The sequence below is a fragment of the Stegastes partitus genome, unplaced genomic scaffold, assembly GCF_000690725.1.
Source record: "Stegastes partitus isolate 25-593 unplaced genomic scaffold, Stegastes_partitus-1.0.2 Scaffold41, whole genome shotgun sequence".
In the NCBI taxonomy this organism is placed as follows: Eukaryota; Metazoa; Chordata; class Actinopteri; family Pomacentridae; genus Stegastes; species Stegastes partitus.
Genome location: NW_007577772.1, coordinates 911,086 through 936,774, shown reverse-complemented (window position 1 = coordinate 936,774; position 25,689 = coordinate 911,086). Strand labels below are relative to the sequence as shown.

The window sequence follows — 25,689 nt, the reverse complement described above, 5'->3', positions numbered from 1 at the left end:
AGAAGAAACTGATGTGCTGCAATACGACTCTCTGAACGAACACTTCATGGATGTGATACATGCCGAGTTTATAGGACAGAGAGACAAATTACTGCAGCGATTTTCTTTTGAGGCTCGTCCAGTCCCTTTACAATTCTGAGTGCTTTTTCATCCCTCGTAATAATCTTGAGCAACAGCCAAGAAGAAGAATCGTGTCTTGCAACCACGAAAGAGAAATATTCTCCGCGCAAACTGTCGTGCATTCATTCTCATTTACCCAGCAACCACAAACAGTAAAGCACACTCTCGTAATCTACATTTCACATCTGACAGGTTTGTGTGTTGTTTACTCGGAGTGCATATGGCACACAAGGGTAACCTCAGCGCTTACAGCTTTGCAGCCTTCAAGAACTCTCCATCTCCGGTGCACAAATGTAACCGCTACAGGCCTCATGTCTTCCTAAGCAGCAGCTCGACTCGCCATCAAATTCATCTTTGAAGTCTTAATGTGCTTCTAAGACGCAATACATGAAAAATATACAACATGCATATTGATATTTTAATGATAAGAAAAAAATGCCCAATAAAAATATAAAACCAACGTGACCTTTCAGCTTAAGGGACTTTAATACAGATTTTTATCTCACTGTTTAGCATTTTGGTTTAGCTTTAAGGCTAAATTCCATAAAATGTTCCAAAACTGTTTTGAACTTTTTCTCAGAATATTTTTAAGCTTGTATGAGGTGGATTATGTCATTTTTGAAAACAGTTAATGTGCCGAATGGGTAACAGAAATACATTTTACGAATAATAATGTAGCAAACATTAGTCACAAGACCAATCAGCTATTTGCACTTCTTTCATTGTCTTAGTGACCAGGAAAGATAAAACATGTCCAATACTAGCTGACATGAACATGTAACTACGATGTGCATGATCAAAAGCAATTCCTATAGACGTCTCTCCATTTTTCTCCTGAAAGTTGGCGAAAGTTCTGCTTGTTGCTTTTTCTTGGAGTTCATTTTTAGCATTTAGCATTTAGCAAACAACAGGTTCTGGCTTCCATTACTTTTTTCATTAAAGTTATGCATAAAATAACTTGTAGCACCACCTAATGACAGTTTATTCGCTTTGAAACATACATTTCTTAGCTGGTTCTTTACATTTTTGCGGAAAATTTCGAAATTTCGCGGGTTTGTCATCGTCCTGGGGGGTCTTTGCTGCTGCTAACGGTTAGCGGCAGATACGCTAGCGAATAGCAGCGTAAGCAGCAAAGATAATGGTAGTGAAATTCCATCGGCGCCTGATGTTCAATATTTTCCAGTTACATACCCTCAAGAATAACGTATCATCCCAATTTGCAGCGTAATTTTTTCAGCCAGCAGCGTAACGGGCCGCTACTCTGTTATGACGCTAGCGAGAACCCTGTATGCAATTCTTATGATTATTATTATTACTATTTGCATAATTTATTTCATGACTGAATTGCTCGTTCACATACAGGGATTCCCACCGATAGACAATCAAAATAAATGTAACAGAAAGTTGCCATATACCGGAGCCCGTGAAACTGGTTTGCAGGGTAGACGGGGTGAAAGCCGCAGACCGGTATAGCGGGCCATAGTGTTGAAAGGGTTAAGTCAGGGGAGCATAGTTTTCCTGTTGTATGACACAGTGTATAGCATCACCGTTATGGATATCTGAGTCGATGGTGGAAGCAGACGATGATTCACTGATGTAACATAAGCGATGTTATTCTTCTTGGCCTTCAAGCAGTCATCGAAATGCAGTTCATGTGTTTTTTTCCTGGTTGAACAAGCTAGTTGCGTTGCTTTATGGCGAAGACACAAATATTTTACGGTCCGTGGTGAATATTGGAGTAAAACTGATGTAGATCAAGTTGAGTGAGTTCAATAAAGGCTTAAAGTCAAGCTATATGCCAGTTGAAGCGATATTCTTTTTATTTTGCTATTCTTCAACAAAAGGGTAAGCTTAATCCCTCTCAAACACACAATCCATGCACACTTACACACACCATAATCCACTGACTGCCACTAAAACAAACATGTACATTCGTATCCTCTCCACTCTTTTCCTTCCGTCTCTCTCCTCTCCTCCTTCGATGTTCTGGTTCATCCAACTCAAACATCCAATTCATTGCATCTCTGTTTTTCAGCTGGACTACAATCAAAGAACAAATAACCAGGTGGGAGTGTTTGGTCAGATTAACAGAAAGAAGGATACTGTGCTGTTGCTGCCTAGAGGGAGCAGCGTGGAAGACGGATTCTCCACTAATTGATGAAAATCAATTTTTTGAAAATTAAAACAGACATTAGAAAGTACAAAAGACGATGCAGATATTGTTTGGAATAAATTAAAAAATAATAGAACACGGGGGATTATCTCGCAGCTGGGTGCAATAAGATCTTCAGAGATGATCCGATACGAGAACTCAATTGCTCAGTTTCTCTAATTGGACACTTGAGAAAACGTCTCTTAAACTTTCACGAAGACAAGTGATAATTACTGTTTTTACACAAAAGGGCAAAAATGATACGTCAGAAGAAGCTCCCTTCTATAGCAGGAAAATAAGTATGTCTCTATTAAGTCTTGAGGTGTGATTCCTTTATTGTACATTAATTGAGACCTATTTTTATAATGATCAAACTGATTATCTCTGAGAATTAATTAAAACCATACAACTGAAATACATTTTACATGTTTCACTCACTCTAGGAATCATAAGTTAAAACCTCTTTTTGAACACTAATTAACATTTTAACTGCATTGTCAATATTTGAAAAATAAATAATACTTTTAAAAGAGCCACCGGTCAGGGATGATCTCTGTTATCAATCTGTTTTGGTCTTTATAATCTTGGTAAGTCAGGGGAAAATACAGAATTATAATCAATAACTCATATCACGGTGCAACCAGTGGCACTTGCTGGTTCGCTGCTGTTTGATTGGGAGGTGCCTGTTCTTCTTCTACCAGAGAAGATGCCTGGCCGTACTTCATTCTGAGTGATCTGGGGTAAGAAATGTAATGTTGGATGTTTTAGGAGTAGTTTATTTAAATAACTTTGATGACATAGTGTATTAGAGGGGCTCTCTTTGAGATATTAATTTGCTGCGAGCGAGAAATATGTTGACAGGTATCCAGATACATAATTCAATTTACTTGGTTGGGGTTTTAACTGGTGCTTATGAAAGACATTTTAATTTTGTGTTGGGAATATTTAATAAGTTGTTCAATCATTCATATGCTGTGATTGTTCGCTGTTCTAACACTCCTCTCTGCTGTCATTTCTTGCGTACTATTTGTTTGCTCTCGCTAATTTGGCATGTGGATGAGAAGAACCTGAAAGTGTGCCTAGTTTTACTCCATTCCCCGTTATCATCTGCTGTGGCCAGTTGATGGCAAGTATTCCTGAGACCCTGGTTGTGTATGGGGTGTGCCCACACATAAATATACTGTGGTGTCATTTCATAAGCAGCGTGACATTTTGGAGTGCAGTGACCAGTGATTTTCTTCTCTCAGGTTGGCAGTTACAGTTAGAGCATTAGTGCAGTAAAGGATTAGTCCCTTTTGGGATGAAAAGAACCCTGATATTGTCTGTGATGTGTGGCTTTTGTTCCAATAAATATTGTACAGCTACATTGTATTATAAGTCCTAATGACAGCCTCACACAGTATGCTGACGATGCACCACTATTTACCTGCAGCCAAAGATCTCCAGTGTCTGAAAGGCACCACCCAAAGCCTCATATATTTCTTACATTGCTGTATGCAACTAGTTTGAGGAGGTATGGACTGCAGGTTTATATTAACACAATGCTAATTTCCTCTTAAGTTGTTTCAGATTTGAGGTTTTCTGTTGTCAGTGAAAGTCAGATGACCCCAGTGAGTGTTTGTGATCTGGTAAGTGTTATGAAGTCTTTTCCCATGACTATTTCATAAACTGATGAATCCAAGTAAACCACAAGTGTTTTGCAACATGTTCTGCTTTGATGAGCTTGAAACAAGGCTCACACTGCATTTTCCAAATTAGACACCAATCACAGCAGCGGGCATTGTGAACTAAACCACACCAGCTTGGTGAAAGCCTTATTTTATAAAGCTTTCTCTTGGAAGGCATGACTGGGTATTGTAAAATCTGAGAGTTTGTTGTGGTGCTTCAGTGATTCATTGAGTGCTTTTACATTTTAGATTCAACCAGGTATTTGTACCTTTATAGCAGAGGTAGTGCAAGAGGAGTCCATATGTACACCTCCATTTACCCTCCACACCGATAAAATGCAGAATAAAACTAGCTGTAAACAGCATGGTATAAAATCCTCCAGACTAAAAAATACATTTGTGAAACAATAACAGAAATACTCTTTGTACTCATCTGAGAGCTGGAACATGCAGTACGTTTCTATTGTTAGATTTTTTTTGTGTCTGGCCAGAGAGAGCACACACAGTCAGCTCTGCAGAGCGAGCCACTTACAGTTGCTCAATAATCCATTTAGTTGCATTTGCTATTGGCGTGACTGTAATTTCAATCACACAGACAGTAGTGAGCTAAGTGGGGAGCTGCCTACTGAAAGCTGGCTGCTGGTGACATGGGGTGAAATCGAGTAATGGTTCCTTGCTCGTTGCCTCAGCCAACAATCATCAGGTTCACTCCAGCAATGATGGGAAAAGAAAAGTGAAGGTAGAAGGTACAGCTTGTACTTTTTTTTTCTTTGTAAAAATACATGGAGGGAAATACAGAGCTCCTAACGTGTCTATGGAATTATTAAATCTTGCACTTTATTATTCTGACAAGTGCAGGTTTCTTCTCATTAGAAACAGGCACACATCTCTGTCTTGCTGATTAAATGATCAGATTTATGTGCATTTCACAATTGTGTTTAATCAGTTTGTTGTTTTCAACTTTTAGATCACAGGTGGACAAGAGATTCTCTTATACTGGTATCAACAATGACTTCTAGTGCTGCAAAGACATTTAATTAATTTGTGTGTGTGTGAATGAACCTCCTTTTATAATTGTGACTACTCAAAGGGCTCTAGCTTTGGTGGTCTCTCTTTTTTTTCCTCATTTGACTGTGCTCACGAGATCTAGTAAAAATTTGCATAATGACACTGTGTGCGCGCCGATGTCTCCAAGAGAATTGTCCGTGTGCCACAGTGAGCCATATTACCATATCGCCATCTTTCCAGCCAGCTTCTCTTTCCCTACAAACCATTTCTTGCTGCCTCGCCTCATTAGCATTGCAAATAACACCTAAAGCAAGAACAGTGATGGCAGCAGCGGAGGAAATAGGACAGAATTAACAAATTATGTAAGAAGCGTGGAAAGGACGGAAGGAACAGAGTGTAGCAACAAGGAGGTGGGTGATGAGGAGGAGGTGGCAAGAGCATTTTACAAATCTGATTACACCTTCAACTTGACAGCCTTAGATGACACCCATTTCTATTGGTGCTATACCTAACTCTGGTTCAGATGAGACTCGATGTCTGTGCAGTGCTTTTCTCTCTGAGAAGAGAGTGTTTATAGTTTGGAATTACATAGACCACCCAGATTACATTTTAGCTTTCTATCAGATTCTGTAACAATCAACATCATTTTCTAAGTGTTGTTGGAGAACCTTACAACTGCGAAAACCACAATTTTTACACTACAATACTTGTGTTTCTATACAACTGCCAAGCAAATTTTAAGCAAACTTTGAAAATGGCACAAAAAAAGAAAAGAAAAAGCAAATTAGATTTGTTTCCATAATTGTATTGCAGCAAAAAAAAATAAAAATAAAAGCTGACAATAGACTACGCAAATGCACGGCTGCAATAAACAGTAGGTTAAGCCAGAAATAGAATCAGTTGTTTGCTAACCACTAAAAAACTACAAACTGTCCAGCTACAAGAGAAAAGTGGAGAGAAATCGTCAGGAATTATTTTCAACCAGGCAAGTTGTATTTACTCTTTCATATAAGCTGCTATTGAACATGTTTCATGTTGTGTGGACGCAAAGACAACAAAAGAAGCCAAAACAGCTGAGAAATGTTTTCTACATCATATAATCACCTGTTACATTAATTATTTTTTTTTAAATAAAACACCTACTGGTTGCACAAAAGCTTGGGGGAGTTTCTTATTTCACCAGTTGCATTAACATTTTTTTCTCATGTGATACTTCAAAATACAAAAAAATAATGCATTAAAGAAATACAACTAGTGTCATATTATTACAGTTGTGTCACTGAAAGGTTTTGAAATGAAGTTTACATCTTAGTTTTAAAGAAACATCAAGTCGCTGTCTCACTTTATGTCATGTCATGTATGTAAAAAGTTAGTTTGAACTGTCTAAAAAGTAACACATTAGTTTCTCGTGTGGGTAAAACATTATTTTAGCCCAAGAAATGCAATCCACATGGAAGAGAAAACACAATTTTTCAAGAACATGTGACAAATTCTTAAATGGCATAATGCATCATTTAGTAAGTTGAGGCAGTCAAACATCTTTGGTGAGCAACAATTAGACCGATCCACAAATCATTAGATTAATTACCAATACTCATCACTTTATTTTAATGTGTTTTTAAGCTTTTCTCTAAAAACATTCATTAAGATGCGGTGTTGCTGCTTCACTTAATGGCTCTCATCTAAACTTTCCGGTGCAGTCATGTTATTCTGTTTCTGCAGGCAATCATAAAGTTCTCTACGCTGATGTTCAGCTCCATTACTTAAAGAGGAATTCTGTTTAATAGCCAAAGACATTTACTGTAAACTTCTATCTGCAGACTTACCTATTTTCAGCTTCTTTTCAGACCACAAAATATTTTTGGAGAGGCTGTAGAAATGAGTTTATATCAAACACCCTGCACTAAGATTAGACTGAACTATATTTTCCAGACAGGTCAGCTTCTGTAAACTTGGTTACACAGACAGCTGTGCAATGCGGTGAACAGGGCAAATATGAGGAATAGGGCACTTTATGAAAGCAAAATTCATACCAGAGCCAGTGGACATTTGAAACGTGTTCAGTTTCAATCGTGCTTCTAAAAATAAAAAGTGGCTGGAGTTATAGTTAAACATTTTGTTGAAAACACTTTATATTTTACCAGGATTAGGACAAAAAGATTAATACCTGCATCGCATCTGTTCATCAACTATAGAGCTGCAACTGAGTCTCAGTTAGCTTACCTTAGCATTTCCACTGGAAATAGCAGGACACAGCTAGTCTAGCTGACTTTCTATTTGTTTTGTGAATAAGCTTATCAAAGAGATAGAATGCGTTTACTTGTGAGCTTTAGAACTAATTCTGGAGAGAGTCCTGATGTTTTACCCAGCTCCCAGTTTGTATGCTAAGCTAATGAACGCCTGGTGCTAACTCCATAATAACCAGAAATTGTACATTAAAGTGGCATCAATCCTTCACACAAGTGCCAAAGATTACATTTTGAAATCTGACTAAAAAAGCTTTTCACTGCATTATCAGTACTTGATTTTGGCTTTCGAGCTATTTCAACTTCCTGAAAACCCAACCAATAACATTAGAGAAATATTCAGCTGCCAGCTGCCCTGCTGCCAGGATTACAATAAATTATTATTTTGGGTAGAACCACCAGTCAGAAATGCTGCCTTTCACCAACCCACGTCTGTTGTTACACAAAACCTTTGGCAAAAAAGGAGAAAATACAAGGAGTTATAATTAACACATACATAAGCTTGCACAGTATGCTGATGATGCCATCCTATACATTTGCAACCAAATAGCTGCAATATATATATATATATATATAACAGGAAACACTCAAAACCTCTATTTTGCCTTACACTGCTGCATACAACTTATTTGAAGAGTTAAATATTAGCCCCATATATAAGCATATATCTGGGGCCAATAGTAAAGACTATAGTTTTTAAAATGTTACATACAGAATTTTTGTTATGCATCAATAGCATTTTTAAGTGCTTTTGATTTAGAAATTTCCTGTTTGCAGAAGTGGAGAAATAATCCAGTAAGACTTGTTGGGGGTCATAAAGTCCTTTCTCATGAATATTTGATGGACTGGTGAAACTGAGGTCAACCAAAAATGCAAATAACAAGCAAATATCTCATTCATATTGAACGCTTTTTGAAAAAATGTTTCGAACTATGTGACTATTCCACTCAAAGTACTATGATCAGCAAACCTGAATGAGCTACAAACATTGTTGACAGTGCTGAAACGCCAGCAGTGGGCCACGGACTCTGAGCAGCGCTGTAATGAAAAGGTACAGAGAGCGAGGCTGGGAGGGAGAAAAGGCCGTGATGTAAGTGCCACTACTCATCATCTGGTAAAGTCAAGGTCAGGACCTTGTGTGGTCCCTCAGTGTTTCTGTTGAGCTTTTAAAGAAATGGCCAGCGAGAAAGACCGGTGCACTGAGTTGGGTAAGCAAGACTCAAACGAATTGCCTTGTATTCCGCTGACCTTGTTGAGAGAGCTAAAAAGACAGATAAAATACTGTAAAATAAAACCATTTACCATATCCCATTGCATGTTGGTATCACTGAAAACCCTCCCAGCCCTCTTTTGCTCAGAAAAAACAGAGATCTAAAGCCAGAGAAAAAAATGGTTTTATGGTTTTAAATGCCAGCAAATACTGTTAGGTTCATTTTTTTGTTTTTTTACGAATGCACTTATTATAATTGCCGGTGACATGAAATGAAGCAGGGTCCTCTGTGAAAGAGTCTGCTGGATATGTGGCGTGAAAGCCGGTCCGGTTTGTGTGGTGTGCCTGCCTAACCGTGGACGCCCCTCTCACAGCGGGGGCAGCCTTGACTTGGATGCTTCTGCAGCTCTGCTCAGCACTCAGTGGGGGTAACACAAGGAGCCCTATAGTGCGGTAATGCAATATTCATGGTGGGGTGTGAGCAGAGCAGTTAAACACAGCAGAGTTGTGAGAAGACCTTGCAACACTCTACGAGGGGAGCAGCTGCAGCCTGGGCCGGCTCCCCTCTCCAAAGTCTATCCTCATGCTCGAGCATTGTGTCTTTCTTTTCTCTGCCCTCCCCTGTTCCCTCTCTGCCGCCTCTCACTCAACCATTAATTTTTAATCACAACTTAAATGGCTGCCTTGGCTGCGGCTGTGGGGGCAGCGAGTCAAGGGCTCTTGCCTCTGGTTACAAAGTAGGAAATAAATTTGAAGAGATCAAGCTAAACATACAGGGAGGGAGAGGGCTGACTAGGGAGAAATGTACAGGGAGGAGGAAAAAAATATCAACTTGCCGCTGCCATTACAGCTTAATTAGAATTTCAACTCTTTCATCTTGGACTTTCCATTGCGACTGCTACAGGAAATTGAGATCAAATTAAGATAGAGAATTGGATTTTTCTAAGGTTTTTTGGAGGCCATGAGAAAGTATGAAAGGAGGGAATGAGTGGATTTAGATAATAGGAGATAGATATTTAGATTAGTCACACGGTGGACATAAACTGACGCTGGCGCTAAAAACAATTAATCAATTGACAAAAAATTATAACAAGCAACTATTCTGGTAATCAATTCATCATTTCAATCATTTTTTTGTGGCACAAATTAACTTGTGTGGATTTGTTGCTTTTCTCTGTTACATGTGATAGTAAACTGTATGTTGTTGGGAGAAAACACGCAAATGAAGAATGTCAAGTAGGGCTTTAGGCATATGTGACAGGTAGTTTTTCATTTTTGGTGACATTTTATACATCAAACTCCTCAATTAACTGACAAAACATTTAGTAAATAATAGTATTGGTCCTTTTTTCTGGCACAATTTAACTGCTCCAGCTTCTAAATTGTGTGGATTTGTTGCTTTTCTTTGCAATATATGATGTAAACTGCAGTGTTTTGGGGTTTTTACTGTAAAGTCTGAGGAAACAAGCACACTGAGACTGTCAAATTTCACTGTAAAGACCAAATTAACTAAAAAAAACAAATAGTAAATGACTTGATTCTTAAAATAATAGTGTTTGTTATTTCTTCTGCCAAAACCAATTGCTTCCAAATTGTGTGGATTTGTTGCTTTTCTTGTGATCGTAAACTGCACATTTTTTAGGTTTATACTGTAGAATGTGAGAAAATAAGCAAATGAATAATGTCCAGTAAGGCTGACAGCAAACGTAATGAGCATTTTCTCATTTTTTCGTGACATTTCATCCATCAAACTACTTAACTAGCTTGGAAAATAATTAGAAAATGACTTGATAATTAAAATAATAGTAATTGCTTTGAAATTGTGTGGATTTGTCGCTTTTATTTGCAATATGTGACAGGAAACTGCATATGTTTGGGGTTTATACTGTGAGGTGTGAGAAAATAAGCAAACTGAAAATGTCAAGTAGCGCTTTAGGTAGGTGAGACGAGCATTTTTAATTTACAACAAAAAATTACTTAATTAACTGAGAAAATAATGATCAAATGGCACACTACTTAAAATAATAGTATTTGTCGTTTCTTCCGGCAAAATGACTTGTTTCAGCACCTCATTTATCGTTTCTTTTTTGGCCAATATGCAGACGTAAACGACATATGTTTGGGTTTTATACTGTTAAATGTGAGAAAACAAGCAAACCGAATATGTCAGATGGGGCTTCAGGAAAATATGATGAGCATTTTTCAATTTTATAAATCAAACGACTGAGTTAACTCAGTAAATAACCGGCAAAGGGATCGATAACAACAATAAAAGCGCTGCTGAAAAGGAACAAACTGGTCAGAGTGTAAAACCAGAGCTTACAGCGGGAGTATATAAACCAGTGAACCACTTCTTCATGAAGGACACGGTTGTGAGGATGTTGTCAGTGAGGTGGCAGCACTCAGGTTTTCCCCTGCATTATTTATTTTCAGTATTGGGGTGGTCTGACCCACTCTTGTAATGAGAGCTAGAGTCACGGTCTGTTTGGAGTCCCGGGGCAACGCCGAGCGACCGTGTCCCTGGATCATTGCTCAACCACACAGGCCTCTACACAGCCACTGTTTGCTCAGACTTCACTTGGACTGTAAAAGTCAAGCCTTGTTGACACATCTGTGCTGTCTCTCCCCGAGGCTAATGGCTATTACATCTGTCTGCTTCTTTTCAGACGGAGAGGAAAACTACAAGAATCAAATGCTCTTTTGAAAACAGGCAAAGTGAAAACACTGACAGCTGATGGAAAGCTGACAGGCTCCTCTGAGGGGAATTACCGCTGTTGATCTTTCTCACAAGTGCCGTAAGATGATTACATTGGTTAAGATGTGTTTTGAAAGAAATGTTGATGGCCTTATGGTAGCAGCGTGTCGGTGTTTATACTAATAAAACTGTGATTTTCACAGGTCTCTCTTTACATTATTAGGTAATGCCATAATTCTTTCAAGGTCGTCCAACTCAAACATAAATTTTCACAAATTGCCTTCACACAGCTCCAAAGCCCTGCAAAGCTCATGTGAAATGATGGTGTTATGGCTTTTATAATGAGAAATATTTGATTAAAAATCTAATCTCGCACCTGACTATTTATATCTACTATTCTTTATCTATTTGATAGTGTAAAATAAAAAAATAAAAAAAGCTCAGTAAATATTGCATAACTGAAATACTGATGACGATCATGCAATTTTAACTTTTAAGTATGAGCCACTATTTTCACTATTTCTGTTTCATTTCATGTATTTTGTTTTCGTTCTGAAATAACAAAGTAACATTAGCATACATGCACATTCTTGCCTTTACACGTTAATTCTTGAATTCTTTGCTGGGATAATATGCTGGTTGATGTTGGCTAATCAGTTTTAGGTTCTATCAAGGCTGCGACTAATTAATATTGTGCTAATAAAATGACTGCAATGTTTAATTGTTGTTAGAAATATCAGATGTTCAGGTTGATGTTTTCAAATGAAACACCGATTTAGATCTTCCGCTGTAAATAAAGGTTGTTTTTTCCCCACATTGGTAACATGTATATGATGTCTATAGTTTGAAGACTTACCATGTGTGAAATAAGCAGTCTGTGCCACAGCTTTGACTGATGACAGCCTTAAAAACAGTCTGATGAGTATGCCTTTCTGTATCATTATTGGTCCTCAGACTCGCTTTCCAGTTCAACAATGTATGGCTGAATTAGAATAGTTTTGGTGTTTGAGCAGATGTGTAGGTGAGCTGGTGTGCTTGAGCTGCAGGTAGCGAGAGATGGGTGGAGAAAGAGGCGGAGACTTCATAGATCTGCACTTTATAGAGGATTAATAGAGTTAAATCTACACCATTTGAACACAGGAAAGTATTATTTTTATGGAAATAAAGCTTCTAAATGTGTAACGCTGACTTCAGAGGTGCGTTTTAAGGGTGTTAATCACCGGAACGACTTTTAAATTTTCCATTACAGGGAAAAAGAAAAGTATTTCCATCACAAAATTGACTAAAACAATCAACTGATTATGAGACTGGTTGACCATTCGTTTTCTCTTAATCAACCAATCAATTAATTGAGTAACTGTTAATCAGCATTTGTGCTTAAATGACAAGAAACTGCAGCACAAGCTGTCAAAGATATGCAAAAACTAATTTAAGTGATCAAAAATGTTTGACACGCATAAAAATAAAGAGATTTCTAAACCGTCAAATAACAATCATGTAGATTAACAGTATCGATGTATTGCAGTGATAAACACAACGCGTCTGTCAGGCTGTGGAAGAGCTCGCTTTTTTGTGACATTTCAGACTTTGGTGTAAAATTCACTTCGCAGCCGGGTGGAAAAAAACGTCTGCTGACACTTTTAAAATAGCTTAAGTGGCTCATTGGCCATGTCTAGTTTAACATCCTCACCTCCATCAGCTACTTGAACTGTGGAAATAATCCGCCTATTGATCCTCGGTTCCTAACCTGACAAATTAACAAAATCAGCCTAACTGCACTGATGCTAACTAGCAGACCTGCACCAATCAGCCCAACACACACACACCCCCACACACACACACACTCAGACAGCAGTAATCTCTCACTAATCAAGGACATCGATCACATTGCAAAGCACATCTGTCTGCACCCCCCGACCCTCCCCAGCTGACCCAGATTGATTACTCCGACAGGCTCAGGACAGAGACAAAGGGGGAGAAAAGATGGGGGGGAACAAAAGGATTGAAAACTGGAGTCAAAAGTGTTCAAATCTGTTTTTGTATCACACATACCTATTTGCACATACGCAATCTGCGTTCCTGAGTTACATATTTATACTGTTCCCCAACTTAAGTGCGATTTATGTACCTTGTGGGTGTCCGTTCGTGTACAGTGAGCCACATAAATAAAGAATGTGAGACCGCAGAAGAAACTGTGGTGACTTTGCCGCTTTGGGAAAAAAGAGACGAGCAGCTGAACGTTTGAACCGTGAATCAGAGTGGACTGAGAATGACTGATTAGCTGAGTTCTCTGGAAGCCTCAGGTAAGAACGAAACCAACGACTCGCGATGACCCGAGCCTGCATGAGAAAAGAGTTTACTCTACTCACTATAAAAAAAAAAAGTGAAAATCGTTTGCAGCATGAAAATACTCCGTCACGGCTTTCAAAAGTGCCATTCCTGCATAACTAAACGGACTTTTTAGCTACGTTTTGAGGGAAACGGATATTGTGTTGCATCATATAGAAGTTTTTAGTCAACGTATCTTTTTCGTTTACTTTTCCATTTACATTTTTAGCCAACCAATTAGACAGGGTGGGACTCATAACCCTGGTAACCCACAAAGTGGAAGAGGAGCTTCAAACATGTTGTTAAAGGGTCGTATTTTAACCCGAACCCTAATATCTTCTGAAATCTAACCGAGTAGTTTTGGAGCCTAAATTGAATCAGACGTGGACTTTGTGGCTCCTGTAACCCTTTCCTGCTACGTCACAGTGTTGAGAAAATACATTTCTTTCAAAATGAAATTAGATTTCTTTCAAAACTTTGGTGAGAATGAACTTTACTTAGGTCCCTGCATAACTAAACAGCATTTTTGAGGGAAATGTATTTTTTGTGATGCATCATAAATACGTTTCTAATGAATTTATCTTTTCCATTTTCAGCCAGTCAATCAAACAAGGCGGGACTAATCACTCCAAGAAATGGAGGAGAAGCTTCAAACATGCAGTCAAAGGGTTGCATTTCAACCCAAATCACGATATCTTCTTAAATCTAAATAAGTAGCTTACATTGAACCAAACATGTGGACTTTGTGGCTCCTTCAAACTGGAAGCATTTCCTGCTACATCCCAGTCAAGAGAAAATAAGTTTCTTCCAAAATGAAATTAGATTTCCTTCAAAACCTGAGTGAGAATGCAGTTTAGCTGTGCAGGATCTTTATTTTTTTTGGGGACAGACTTGAAATACTTTGGTTACAAAGCCAGCATCCACCCACTATTCTGAATGCAAGAAACAGGCTTTACTCTCCTCTGTTTTATGTTTCTGAGGACTAGTTTAACACCCTAAGGCGTCATTAGAAAAAATAGGTTATGCAGAAGCCTAAAAAAAAACACACAAAACTCCACATATACTAGATTTAAATGCCTTCATCACACAGATGTTCAAATCAGTGTGTCATGTGATGTTTGCACACCACATAATGGCATTACTATTTTTTACACTTTACAACAACTGCATTACATTAAATAGTGACTAAAGAGCGTGTGCGTGCTCGGTGCAGAAAGAATGCCATTCATGTAGTAAACGTGACAAGAAAGAAAGCAGTAGCACGTCAAGTGCTGATTGATATGGATTTTGTAATGTTGACCGATAAAGGCAACAATGCCTGGTTAAGATAGGGAAAGACAAATCTATCGCTGCAACAAAGAGCAATTTCTTTACACAGCCTTTTTACCCTTTAGTGAGACGAAAAGCCAGGAGGTTTCATTACCAAGGGCAGCTGATAAACCCCCTGAGCTCAAGTGCAATCAAACACTACAAAGCTCTCAGGCAAAGCAAGTCTCCATCAAGGCTGCGCCGTCTTAAAAATGGTTGTTTGGAAGATGGATAAAATAAAAATTGAGTTTGCATCTGCACCAAGATCTCCAAAATATTCATCTTAAGATACACTCATGCCAGGTTTCCTTATTTAATGGCATACAGTAGGGTTGCACAGTCTTTGCCACAAAAATAATCTTGATTATTATGATAAATAATGATATCACGACTATTTATCGGGATTATTAATTGATTTTAGGGGCTAAATATTTTTTTTTATTGCATTGTCACATTTAAATGAACAGAGCGCTACTTTCATTTCAATTTTACGCTGAATTCTCGCTTTAAAACAAATAAAGTGATTCTTCACCTAAACCTTATAAAAGTAAAATAAATAAAATTATAACCAATATGCCTCATTTACTGGTCATCATCAGACACAATATACCAGACTACAATTTACCAATGTTCCCTAAATGCTTCACATGCAGGCTGAGGCAGATGCTAGCTGTGCACAGGGAAGCCTCTAGTCTCCACTCAGACAGGCTTGTGACCAAAAATTATGGTAAAAGCATAAAATATGGCACTCTAATGTCAGATTTACCCAAGTTGAAATCAAATGATTTCATGCACAGGGGCTGTTTTGGCTGCAGTGGAACATTTAAAATGTCAACATCACAGTTAATTATGTTCATTTAATTGTCAGAAGCCAAACTTCTAATTTAAATTTAATTAACTGTGCAGCCTTAATGTGCAGAGAGACAAATACAAAGCAAAAAAACTGCTCAATCTACTCAATCTTGTAATGCTAAAACATCCATTCATAATGCTATCGGCATCAAAACTAATCGCTTCTTTAATGCGGGCTAAACAACCCAGTTTCACTCATGTCCATATGTTCAGCAAATTATTTCTTTCTCACAGTCAGTCATCCAGCCTACACTTAATCCTATGAAGCTGCTTTAACCTGCTTTGAACTTCAACAACGAATCAAATGTTATCTCACGAACAACCAACCAATCGCTGTGAGTTAGCACGTGCTCGACCTTTGTTTATGTTCTCACACATGTGGTCCTAACTAGCGACTGATGATGCGGGACGACAAATTCTGCGTATAAAACTGAGTCGGCACTGGGCAAATGATGAGATTAACGCCGAAGTGTTGATGTGCACAGCATAATTTGCATTGAAGAAAGTAGAGTGAGCAAACAAATCGGTCACAGTGCATGCTTTCTGTCAATGTTTGTTCACTGAAAAATACTAATTTCAACAGCAAAATCCTGTCAGAGTTCCTAATTCGGCATGCAGGAGTGCTGTCGCTGAACCTGTAAGGACAAGCAGATCTAGTATGGCAAAGTTTATTGCTCGGGGCTCTCTCTGGCTCCCATGTCTGTGTGCTCTGGTCTCTGCTCAGCAGCTCAGCTCTCTCCTCTCTCTTCTCTTCTCCTCTCCCCATTAACCGGCTGACAGATCAGTAATAAACACAGCCTGTCACCTTCAAGGCCTGCCTCTCATTTACTAGAGAACACATGAAACCACACTCTCTCATTCCCCCTCTATCTCCCTCTCCCTCTCTTGTCCCTTCATCCGCTGGGCTCATTGGAGCTGAAACCCGATTTTTTTTTGGCCCCTGCCGCCTCCGAGCCAGCGAATTCTCCTCTGCGCCCAGATAGTCCTGAAAAAGGCATGAATATTAAATGGAAAATCCATGAATAAATAACCAAAAAAAGGACTTCCGTCGCTCTAACCTCTTTCTGTCTCCCGGCGGTGGATGACAGAAGAAGAGCACGAAGAGGGGGGGGAAAGGAGGAATAGAGGAGAAAGAAAAAAAAAAACAACACATGACCACCTCAGGAGAAAAGGTGGACATTTGTCAGGTAATTGGCTTTCTCTATTTGCAGTCCCATGGTGCAGTGATTTCACACATAAAACAAAGAGGTAATCACAAGGTAACAGTGCAGTTGATGGTTAGTAGAACAAAATTCAGCTGCATTATATTCACTGGGAATATATTGTGTTATTTCCATATGTTGTGCAACCTGAGGGATAAAAGCCATACATATTGCAACAGCTCAATAATGTATGCGTGGAAAATGCAAATGACATTGAAAAGGGAGCTGGAAGTGCTATGTGTACAAGGCATATGATGTCGAATGCATAACAAACAAATAGAGAAAATCATCTCTTTGTGATGTACGCTCACTAGTCCCTGGGCCCGTGGCTGTTGCACAGGAACAAGTAAATATAGAGCTCTTTGCTTTAAGCTATTCCCAAAAGTGTGCTTAATATGTACTGTACCGGATTGCAGTGGTCCATATTTATAGCAGAGCACACTGGAAATCACAAGACAAGCACACAGCAGCTATTACGGAATCGGTTACTATGTGTTTGTGTGTGGTGCTGGTGGTGTTACACATGTTGTAAATTGGAGTCCCGGTGTCATTCGCTAACTATCTGAGAACAAGGTGACAAGTCAAATAAACAAACTGAGTAGAATAGCAGCTAAAGCCTCTCTCTGGTTATTGATAAAACCACTAAAAACTCATCTCTGTGTATCAAAGTTTCCATGAAAACAAACCCTGAAAATGGCTCTAATGTATCTCTACGCCAATGTAAGAATTCCTCTTTTTTCCACACATGCCTCCCTACCTCGAGCACACCAGCTCACCTACAACTAAACACTGTAAAACTACTCTACATTGCACAGTGGGATGTTGCAGTACTGGAGTGGTTCAAACCAGAAACCAATTCTGAGGGAAAAATAATGATACAAGAAAGTCCCACCCTGTCAGTTGACAGGATTGGTTCTTTAGGTTTGTGATGTATGAAACCTCGGAAGTCTGAATCTGTGTTTTTAAAACTGAAACTCAGCTCTGTGTGTCAGTGTTGCATATTTAGAAGATTTTTTTCCATAAAAATAATACCTTCCTGTCTTAAAATGGTGTAGATTTAACTCTATACGATTACTTCCTCTACAAAGTGCAGATCTATGAAGTCTCCGCCTCTTTCTCCACCCACATCTCCCCACTTGCAGCTCAAGCACACCAGCTCCCCTACGCATCTAATAGTCTGCTAATTCAGCCATACATGGTTGAACCAGAAGCCGATTCAGTCCCACCCTGCCAGCTGACAGGATTGGTTCTTTAGGTTTGCTATGTACAAAATCTCGAAAGTCTGACTGTGTTTTCCAGACTGTCATCGGCACACTGCAGTTTAAAGATGGAAACTCTCAACTATGGCTTTGATTGTTTATTGCACACATGACCTGCCTTCTAGCACATTAAAAACACCATGTGGACATGTTAACAAGGTTTAATAAATTATTATAGAATATATTATTACAGTAAGTAAAGCAAGAAAAAGGAGCCGTCAAACTAGCTGCAAACTTTTGAAATGCCACAAAAATACAAATTTAAAAAAATGTTTATTTCCAGTAACTCCAGTGAATATGTGTAAATAAACTAGACTGCAACGTGTACGTGATAGTATAATCTACATTACACATGGCAGAGGAGCAGAACTCAGATACAAAACCAACTGTTTGCTCACAAACCCCGAACAAGAAAGAAACTTTAGCCGACTACAGGAGAAAAATGTAGGAAAGTCTTTTGAAATTGTTTAATGAAATAAGTTGTAATTATTCCTCCATGCTCGCTGGTGTTGGTCATGTTTCATGTCATTTGGAGGTGAAGACAACGAAACAGCGGCTCAGTCATGCGAGTTAAACGTTCACTGTGTCAGAACTTATTCAAAGCCCATGAGCTATTTTTCGGGGGAAAAAAGCAAACAAAAAAAAAAAACCCCAAACACTTGGCAACACTTGCAGTTTTTCCACATTTTTCCATTTACATCAACTTTTTATGGAAAAACAGCTGGTGAGGTGTTACATGTTGAATTACACAAAACCAGAACCAACAATCCTCCCAATACTGTCCCATGCTATTGTGTAAAAACCACATCACTGACACTCTTTATCAAAACATCCTGAGTGTGTTTGGCTGCTCTGTAAACAGATCTCTCCTGTTAGATTCCTGATAAAGTTGCTGTTTGCCGTAGCATTGAAATGCACCTGCCGTCACTGCAAGTTTCACGTCCGCCAACATGTAATCACACATGATGAACGCAGAGCGGACAGAACGACGAGCAAGTTCACAAGAAATGAGAAACTGAGCCTTAATTGCGTCTTTCTCAAGAAAATAAAAGACATAAGAGAGGAAAGAAATAAACAGTGTAGAGTATTTTGACAGTGGTAAATTGATGCACTGGGTCGATAATTACCCAGCCCATTGTTTTCTCTGTGCTTTACAATATGCAGCTGACAGCGCGTATGTTTAATCAATTCGATTTTGTCAGTTACAAACAAAAATCCTATTAGGTCTGTCCATCAGTAATGGTTAGAAAAAAATACATTTGTCATGACATCTAATATAATCTAACGAACAATAATATCACTATTACTCTCCCTCCGTCTATGCTCAACAATCTACCCGCTCTTATAGTGTCCAAATATGTCAGACTGCAAAAGCAAAGCATCATCAAAAATGTTTTTTAATTGTGGAAATATTCCAAAATCGGTTTGTTGTTAATAACTATTTAATTGGCTATTAAGGAGGAAATGGAAGTAAATGGTGCCGACACTTTGGCTTAAGGCTTCGTCAACCTTGAGGTCCTTTGAAATGACTCCAGTCTGCAGTGATTTTGAGATTATATATGTCAATGGCTTACACTACTCGAGATAAAAAAGATCCCATCGTGACCTGCTGCCGAAGCTGAATTTCTCATCTTAGTAATTATATCCATGACTTCCTTTCTTGTAGTCAGAAATCTCGACAAAAGAGAGCTCTTTTGTATCTGCTGGGGAGCCATCAGTGTGACTAATCTTTATGGGAAAAGATAAGTCGATGTTCACAAAGCGCTCACTGAATTCATGTGTTATATCACAAGAGTTATACATTCAAACTGAATGAGGAACTAGGACCTCTTTTTTTCTTTAAAAGCTGCAAAAGCACTTTGTGTTTTCTTTCTCTAATGGCCAACAATTACTTCTTTCCTTCTGAGCTTTTTTTTTTCTCTTTGCGACAAGTACTCCATGTAATTATAGAGATTAATTTACATGTGGAGTTTATGTATTCCTTGGTCTTACAGTACATTGACTAAAAGCCCATTAATCCCCGTGGAACAAATACACACCACCGAACCGATTACTTTATATCATGGAATCATTTTCAGCACAATCAGCCAGCACTTCTTTGAAGCCAGCAAATAAATACAAGATGGGGGGAAAAAAAGCATTAGATGCGTTGAGCTAATGAACCAAACTCTAAAATCTGTAGACTGATCCTCAACTATTGCAGTTGTTTTACTAATTCACTGTTTCTGTCACTTGAATTTAAGAGTGCTTGTACAAGAGATTTATAAGTTCTTTCTTGCCGCTTGAGCACTCTTTAAACAAGGACTTAATCCATCTGATTCACTCATGGAACATTACGCTTGGTATGCACCGTTCATCCTTGAAAGCAACAGGATTTTAATTCTTTAAATGCATCCTAATAGAAAGGTCAAATATAATTTTAAAGTTACCAAATTTATTCCTCCGCAAAACATCAACAAGCAGCGTAATGCTCGACACCAGTCTTAGCATGATGCCGACCGATTTAAAATGTCGTAGACGGTTCTGCTTGAGGGATCTAAAGATACATGCAAATAAAGTCAGGCAAGCGTAGATTATCTTTTAGCTTGATCTCACCAGAGAAAACAATACAGTTTGAATATTTAAGAGGTTTAAGTGACTGATGTTTAAATATGGGAAATCCCCTGCGGACATGGGAACTGAATATGTGCAAGTAAAACATCCAAACACATCATTCTGGTAAGGCAGAAAATGGAGGAGAAGCTTGTTGTTGATGTGAAAGGGTGCATTCTAGCCATAGATTATATGTAAAAGAGGAACATAGTGAAGCCAATGCAACTTGCCTTCTTTCCTCTGGTTGCAAAACAAAGTCCAACATATGGAAACCAATGAAGCCCCCTTCTTCATTCTTCATCTGTTACTTCAGTAAATGTTTTTCCAATTGGTTATGGTTGCAATCGCTCACCATGGTGGTCATTTTGTAAGTTATGGTTCCATTTAGAGGAAAAAGCCCAATATCATAGGGAATGTTTTAGGGTGGGTCTATTTGGGAATGACAGGTTGCCACCATGTCACTGAGCTTAGTATCCACACGTTGCCCTTCAGATAAAATGCTTGGTTGTTATAAGTTATTTTAAAACACTAACATGGCGACGGCAAAATGCCAAACTGAAAGCTTCAGCATGGTAGTCCACAAACCAACAGGTGACTTCCCAGTAGCTTCGTCCAACTTTCAGCAAGCAATAAAATTTAAACTGGAGAAGTAATTGGAAGAGTATGATACGCCCCCTAGAGGCTTCATGAAACAGTCATCGTCAGTTCAACAGACTGCGATGATGATGATGATCATCATCATAATTTTAATCCAAAACTTGATCTTTTCCTAAAAGTATTTTTGGTGCCTAAACTTAACTGATTCGCTCAGTTGGCTAGATTTCATCAAACAGCGATTTAAAACAATAATAATAACACACACACACAAAAAACATGAATATAAGTCAACTACATCTAGAAATTATGGACCAACAAGGAAATAAACACCACCACGATGCCCTCAGATCTCCACCAGACTACTTGTTCCAATTTGTCCATATACTACAAAGTTATACAAATAATCATGTTGGGTGGCTAAACTAGTTTGTCTAAAGATTACAATCCTGGATCCCTGCATGGTACAAGATAATGTCCACAGTGCCCTGCCCTATTTTTTCATCAAGTTGAAATACAGTGCCTTGTTATGGCCTGCTGAGAATTATAATAGCGTCTCGTATGATTTACTGTGTTTACATCTTTATGATCAGGTATGTAACTGTTTTTCTCAAGGCCCTGTCATTTTATATTAGACTCACCAAGCTCTGAATGTTTAAATGTCTTAAATATAGTGTTATATGGTTTCTGTTTCTCTTTTCTAGCTGTGTGTACATAGGCACTTTACACAGAGGATGTCAGGCTATTAAAAGCATAGTGGGAAGTGAAGGATAGCTATAAGGGATAGAGAGAAGAAATGTGGGTTCATGTCAGAGAGCCAAACAGTTTTCAACACCCAGACTGACCTTCAGCTTACACAGAAGCGCACACACGGATACAAATGTTCACAGGATGTGACCATAAACCACAATGCACATCCCTTATTACAGGAGTCAGCCTCGGCTGTACGTCATTTTAAATGTCACCAACTCCTCCACAGGGTAATGACTGATCTACCTGAGTTTGAATCTAGCATTTCCTAGCATATTAGCTATAAAGCCAACTGGGTGGAGAGAAAGGCAGCATTAGATTATTTGATAATTGCCAAATGCATCCAATAATGTTCATCCATGTGTGTATGTGCTGGCTTCTCTCTCTGTATTACATGATATTGCCACACTACCAGTAATGGAAAATATTTGCTGGTGCTACAGATAGTACAAAAAATATGACCTGCTAGACTGCAGCATCATGCAGCTTTCTGCTCATTTGTTTGCCTTGCAAGCCTGACGAATCACATTCATATAAACTGCTCATTTCTAAGCACAAAATGATAACAGGCTGAAGTAAATAAGTGGCTGCTGACTAAAATGAAGCATGGCAGTTAGGTCAAAATATTTTCCTCTGGAGCTGGCAGACCGGCTTGTTAGTATTCCATTTAATGTTCTGTATACTACATGGGAAGAGATTATTGCTGTAAACATAAAATGTATACAGCATAAGCACTGCATGTATATTTTAATATGAGCCCATAGAGGCTGGCAGAAAATCTCAGCGGTTAATTCTTGATAAAGTGATAATCTGTGGCATCAAGGCTTGTGGATGAGAGTTAGGTAGCAGCTAATGTTTATCAAGGCTCCTGCTCCCATTTTCCACAACATGATTGCAGAATTTGCATAATGAAACTATCAATCTCAGCAACAGCACAGTGCAATTTTTACATATTGCAAAATGCACTCGCAACACATTAAAGTTTAACACCCTAATAAAAAAAAACAACAACAATTGTTATCATTACGCAACCGAGCAGTGACTGTGCTGGAAGGAATGGAAAAGCACAGAACTGTTCATCCCCTTTCTTGCTCATTGTGATGAGGCGTGAGATGGTTGGCAATGCCAGTGACAAGCGGATCTTGTCAATGTAAGCTGCTGGAGGAGCAAAAAATACTCGTGCTAAGCCCCCCTGAGTAAGATGAGCGGCAATGCCTTGACCCGTGAGATGCAGTGGGAATTGAGGTGGAAGAGGGGCCGAGAGAGCGAGAGAGTGAGATAGTGAAAAGCTAGCTGGTGACAGAAGCATAAGACAGGCTGGACTGTGTAGGTCCATGTGGGTCAGGATAACCAGTCCAAATTCCAGGCTAACATGGACCGCAGGGAGCATGTTGTGATCAGTGCACACGACATACCAGGAGCATATGGAAAACTGAACGCATTCATTGATGTGTACTGAACAAACAGCCTGTTTTATTGGGAGGATTTGGTGCATTATCAATTGACTATTTCTGCATATTTATGATTCTTTATTTGACAGAATTTATGTGAAGGGACCCCAATGTTTCAAAGATTCTTGTGCCCCACTCACTGTACAAAACTACTGCGACACCAGCTCACCTACAACTCCTCTCATCCATCCATCCATCCATCCATCCATCCATCCATCCATCCATCCATCCATTGCCTTACATCCGAATCAGGCCTGATCAAGGCAACTTTTAACTGATAAGTATCGGCAACAGGCTGAGGAAGGTCTTTTGCTTATGTCCACTGACACACATACAATAAATTTTAATAATTTGCTCAATAAATGCAGTAGCATCAATCACTAATTGGCTCGTGTACTGATATTATTGGCAAAGCCCAGGCATGTTTTATATGCCAGTGGGACATAGAAGTAATTTTCTTGTTCAGTCTTTGCTTAATTGAACATGTATACTGGCTGGAAGTCATTAAGCATCATAGACGACTTTGTCAATGTACCCCATTATCAGCCTATATTGCTCTCTGCTTGCTAACACAGAAATGCCAACCACCTCTGGTCACTACACTATTAAACAGTAATAGGTGGTGCAACCAGGTACAACAGCTCAATCCACAATCCTATAAAGTGTACATTATCTAGGAAAAATAATACTGGATATTGGCAACTACCAAATAATGAATGACTCAGATCAGATTTATGGCAAAAACAAAACACAAACTAAACCCTGATAAAGAAAACCCTAGGTCTTTATGTTTGTTACATATGAAACCCAGGAAGTCTGATTCCATGTTTTTGAGACAGTTATGGGTTCAATGTAGTTTCAAAGTGAAAAATGCTCATCTATGATGTTTACTGCTTATTTTTCTCAAGGAGGAGGGTTAAGTAATGGTTCTTCCTTTGTCCAAGCTACACCTCGCCAACAAGTTTAATTAATTCCAGGTAATTTTTGTGTAAACTTGCTGAGAAATAAACAGCACTGAAAAAGCAAAAAAAAACAAAAAAAAAAAAAACAGAATTAGTCATATTGTTCATATGTAGGCGCTCTAATTGATAATTTGACAAAATCTAAACCAACTATCATCAGGTTTCTTCAGAAAATGAAAAGATGATGGCGGCGATTGTGTGTGTGAGAGTTTGGCTGAGTGTAGTTGTATCACATTACGCATGTGAGAGCCAGAGCTGGAGCAAAGCTGTACAGCAGTTGGATAATAAGACAGACAGAATATTAAAACACAGTCTGAAGAAAAGTGTAACTGGAAGCAACAGATACTCGATTCAAATGTCGTTAAAAGCCTCCACAAAAGGGCTATTACAAGAAATTGAGGAAAGGTGGCGACCTCAACAACAGACCAGTGGCTGGCAATTGTTACAGAAATCTTTCTAATGGAAAAACTGAGACACGCTGAGACTGCAAGAAGCACATTTATAAGAAATATGGGCAATTGACTGCAGTGACATGGAAAAGTAGCTGCAAGTAGATTCACAAACAAGGCTACGTGAATAACACAAAATGAACAAACTTCCCTCGACATTTCTTTTGCGTTTTGTTTTATCTTTGTTATTTATAACATCCTACGCAGCAACCCAACTAAACATTTAGCTGCAAAAGAAGCAGGCTGCAGGTGCTGTAAAACTGAATGATAAAATCCATTAGTGGTTAATAATCTGCGATGGTCAACTTTAACAAAGCCACGTTTATTTATCCACCAATAAAACGTAAAGTGCTGATTCATAAACCACGAGCTATTGTTGGTTTAAATAATGCAGATTTCCCTACAGCAATCTGTGCCTGCAACAGCAAGCCTGTAATAATGTGTCAGCAGGTTTCATCAAGTTCAGCCTTTTATTCAAGATCATCAATTTAAGACTCCTAAAAAGTGAAAATGGAAAAAAAAAGTACAGGAGTACACGAGTGACCTGATTTATCACGTCAGATGCGGCGTAGCAGGAAAGTGCAACATTCTGACAAGTGATAAAACAGAGCTAAAGACTTTAATAGTATTTACAGACTTCTGAAAGCTTCCATATCAGTAATCATTTTTTTTCCCCCAAGCCATGCTGACATCCTGCTTAACAAGAACTTCATTTAATCTCTTGCTGTTGAGGTCTGAGCTAAACCTCTAAAAACCTTTTAACGTATTCATCATATTCACAGAAATGGAGACAAGGTCATCATATCCAGTTTAGTAAAGAAGAAGAAGAAAAAAAGAGGGGAGG

General features: G+C 38.7%; 1 protein-coding gene across 1 annotated transcript in view; it reads right to left on the bottom strand.

The window, feature by feature from the left end:
• Positions 1–25,689, bottom strand: part of trip4 (thyroid hormone receptor interactor 4) — a 94,044-nt gene that overhangs the window by 35,329 nt on the left and 33,026 nt on the right. The gene's annotated exons all lie outside the window — the stretch shown is intronic.